This window comes from Crocodylus porosus, unplaced genomic scaffold, assembly GCF_001723895.1.
Source record: "Crocodylus porosus isolate Cpor-Errol unplaced genomic scaffold, CroPor_comp1, whole genome shotgun sequence".
In the NCBI taxonomy this organism is placed as follows: Eukaryota; Metazoa; Chordata; order Crocodylia; family Crocodylidae; genus Crocodylus; species Crocodylus porosus.
In genome coordinates this window covers 76293074-76297063 of record NW_017728948.1, presented here as the reverse complement: position 1 = coordinate 76297063, position 3990 = coordinate 76293074, and the positions used below count along the sequence as shown (strand labels likewise).

General features: G+C 47.2%; 1 protein-coding gene across 2 annotated transcripts in view; it reads right to left on the bottom strand.

The window, feature by feature from the left end:
• The window catches only part of KLHL8 (kelch like family member 8), a 68020-nt gene extending 64502 nt beyond the window's left edge, over positions 1 to 3518 (bottom strand). For both annotated transcript variants that reach the window (XM_019553279.1, XM_019553280.1), the window contains exon 1: positions 3470 to 3518. The gene's annotated coding sequence lies outside the window, so the exon portion shown is untranslated. The remainder of the gene's footprint in view (positions 1 to 3469) is intronic.
• Positions 3519 to 3990: the final 472 nt, after the last annotated feature.

Below are 3990 nucleotides of genomic sequence, written 5' to 3'. Positions count from 1 at the left end.
TCAGGAGTAAATTGGATGCTTATCTTGCTGGGATCCTATGACCCCAGCTGACTTCCTGCCCTTTGGGCAGGGGGCTGGACTCAATGATCTCCCGAGGTCCCTTCCAGCCCTAATGTCTATGAAATCTATGAAACAATTCTTGACCAAAGATTCTCCTAATCAACTATCCAGCCTACAGAGAGGAATTTCTTTTTAGAAAATCATGTAACAATTCTATCTGAAACAGCTGCATCTATTTGTACAAGCCAAAGATTAGCTTCTTTGTCTACTAAAATGAAACCAATAAACTAGCAAAGCCCCCTGATGCTACAACACCATTCTGTAGCAAGTAAAGGTTTGCAGCTGTTTCATATAGATATCCAAATTGAGGTTCTCGAACTAAATAAAACTGAATACTCAAATCTGTCCCTCAAAATAAATGTGTTATGTCATATAGCCTATTATTACATAACTGCCTCAAGCTGCTCGTAGAAAGCTGTAAGTTTTGGAATCTGAATAAGAAGCATGCATAGTTCTAATATCTAGGAGGTAGTTGAGGCTTTTAGCAAATGAGGAATCATCATCTTATCTTTCTTCCACTTTGTTAATGAGGTAAAGTTTAGGTAACACATAGTTATCGACGCAAAGCTAGCAGATGGTACTTATACAGAAGAAGCAAGACTGTTTGTAGATCTGAATTTAGTTATTTGAAATAAATGATTAGCCAGCCATGATGCAGTCCTTTCTGAATCCTGAAAATAATAGTGATTCAACTTCAGAGAGAGAGAAAGAAAAAAGGACAGGTCTCATTTTAAATACTGTGTTGGACAACTTCTTCTTGTACTGTAAAGGACTAAATGCTTTTTATCAAAATACTGTTGCAATTACATAATTATGAGTCCTGCTGAAACTGGGAGAAAAGTTTATGAAGCATGTTCTATAAATAGGTTACTCAATTAGTCATGTCAAAATGAAAAAAATCTGTTCAAGCCTCTGGGACTATTTACATGCTGGTGTTTGTTATAATTAGGTTGCATTTGTTCTGTAAGATAGCTCTGCTCTGAGAAAAGTCTAGGTAGGCCATGTCACTAAACTGCTTTTAACTTTTTGGTTGAGCCACACTAAAGTTACTTTAATCTGGGGTCTGTTACCCCCTATTTTTAATTCAGCAACAGGCAGAACATAGAAGAAAGTAGCAATTTAAGAGACTAGCTGGTTCAGAGAGCCATGCACTTTCATAGGTAGATAGCAGATCTGAGGAAGCAAAAGCACATCTCTCTGTAAACAGGTTTGTCTCTAAGTTGCCACCCTGCTCTAGCTTCTGCTTGACTTCAGATTAACAACTGCTAACCATCTCTGTCACCAACAGTAAACCCCAGTAACTTTTCTGGAAATAGCTAGAATGAGGTAGCTTTGTGCATTTTTCCTGGACAATGAGTTAATTAAACATGGAACCCAAGCCACATGGGTTAATAAAATCTCCATTTATTTTTATTGGTGCTACAGAATATATTAAATGTTTCCCAAGTCTATGTTTTGGACTTTTTACATTTTGAAGTGACTTGTGATGCAAAACAGGTTACCGATATTCCATTAGGACACCAGAATCCTCTAGCTCACGAGTTTTCAACCAGGGGCACATGTACCCCTGGGGATACTTGGAAAGTCCCCAGGGGGTACATGGCAGCAATTTGGAGAAGCAGTTCTGATGATGATGCTTTACCCCCCTGCCTCCTTCTCAACAGGCCAGGGGACTCCCTGCTGCTCAACCAGCTGCTGGGGGTACACCAAACAAAAAAGATTGAAAACCCCTGCTCTAGCTGAAGCACAAAAATAAATTCAGAATAGAATTAAATTTAGGTCAGTAATGCAGATCACGTTCATTAAATATGCACACCACAGATACTGAGCAAGTAGACCACCACCAGATCATATACTGACGGGTAGGGACCTGCCTAATTTACAATGGCTACCTCTGGAGTTTGAAGTCCCAGCACAGCATCAGGCACCATTTTTGCAGCAGAGCACAGGGGGCACCCCCTGATGGGCAGAACAGGCTACTAGTGAAGTTCCTCCTAAACCGGCTCTGGGGCTGATCTTATTTTCATAAATGACATAAATATAGTGAAGTCTACTAGGGAAACAAAGTTAAAGGCTTCGTCAATATAGAAGTATTGGAACATCCACGGAGAAACTGGGGAATCTGGAGGAGTTGGAGTTAGTTAGTCCACACCACTAAACTTTGCCTTTCCTAACTGGCACGTGTGGCAGAAATTGCAGTGGCTTTTGGTGGCATTCAGTAAGTGGACGGGGTGCTGTAGGAACGGGATTGAAGCAACACAGCTGGGGGAACGCAACCTGCTCACTGCTGTAAACTGTCAAAACACCTGGCCACCACTCTAAAAGGCTACCAAACCCTGGTATGAAGTTAATCATTAAGTAGCCATCCTGTACAACTTCTACAATAATCTGAGCTCCCACTCATCAGCTGTGGAGTGGGTGAGATGCTTTAGCTGATTATAAGTTTGCTATAAGCTACCACTAGGATGTTTCCTTAAAAAAACCAAAATGTTATCCTCAGATTATCAGATAATAGCTCCACTACGTAGGGAAGTATTCATGCCATTGTGCAAGGCACCAGTGAAGCCTCATTTGAAATCACATGTGCAATTCTGACCATCCATATTCAAGGAATAAAGGCTTACACTATAATACGCATTGAGAAGGGCTAGTACACCAATTCTCAACTGGGTAACACAAGATCTTTCTAACAGTGCCATGGTGCCCAGCCCCTGTGTGAGAAGCTTGCTTCTCCACCTGCCAGGTGCCCTACACCTACCCCAACATCCCATGGATAAGCAGCACCCCCAGCTGCTCCTCTGGGGACTCCCACCCATGTGCCAGTCTGCCCTTGCCTTCTGACTGGCCTGCCCTGCTGCGGGCAGGCAGGTGGATGTGGGGCTATACTTTTCAGCCCAGCTTATTTCCTTGCTCCCCCCATGCTCCTAGAATCAGTGGGAGGGATTTCAGAGGCAGATGTTTCTGGATCATCATTGGCATGCAGGTCCCTGGAGGAGCAGCTGCAGTGCCAGAGGCTACACACTAACCGCCTCAAACGCAGACTGCAGAAAGCAGGGGCACGGCAGGGTCTTGCTTCCACCAACCTCTCTGCCTTCCCCAACCACTGTCACCAGTCACCTCGGCGGGCACAGCTGCCTCCTGCAGGGATCTAATGACCCAGCCGCAGCCTACCCCGCCAAGCCGTCTCTGTCAGCGCTCAGCAACCCACAACCCCGCACCACAGCCTCCGGGGTCTGCGGAGACCCGCCCTGTTGCCCAGTGCAATCCTCCCGGGGGTGCTCGAAGTGGGGAAAAGGCAACGCTGCAAGAAACGAGTGCGCGCGCTGCAGCGCGCATGGTGGGGACGGGCCTGAGGCAGCGCACCCGGCCCGGCCCCCGCCTGCCCCGAGGCGCGGACGCCTACACTGACCTCCTGCCGCTGCCGAGCCCGCAACAGCGCGCAGCGCAACCTCTTCCGGGCCGGAGGAGGGGGTGGGCCCCGCTGCCCTGGGCTACAGGCTTTAGCGTTAGCGTCAGCGTCATCGTCACGGCCGCGCCGGGAGGGGCGGAGCCTCCCGGGCTCCTGCAGCGCCGCTCAGAGCTGCACTGGCAGATGCTGCCGGCTGCAAACAGGCGGCGGCGCGCAGGCGCAGGCGCTGGCCGCCTGTGCCCGTGGCCCTCACCCCTGCTGCCTGCGGCCGGGCTGGGAAGCTCAGGACCCGGGCCAGGACATTCTCAAGGTCACCTCCCAGCTGACTCCTATATGCACTTGATCTTTTTCTTAGTACTAGGCGTACGATAGTGTTAGAAATATTATTAAAAATGTATTATCAATAAGTCTTGTTAAAACAGTGCAGCTGTCAGCCCTCCCTGGTGAGAGAACTGGGAGAGCTACTGAGAGCTCTTTGTATTAAGGTATCACTCTCTCTTTGTTTTGCAAAGTTACTATCT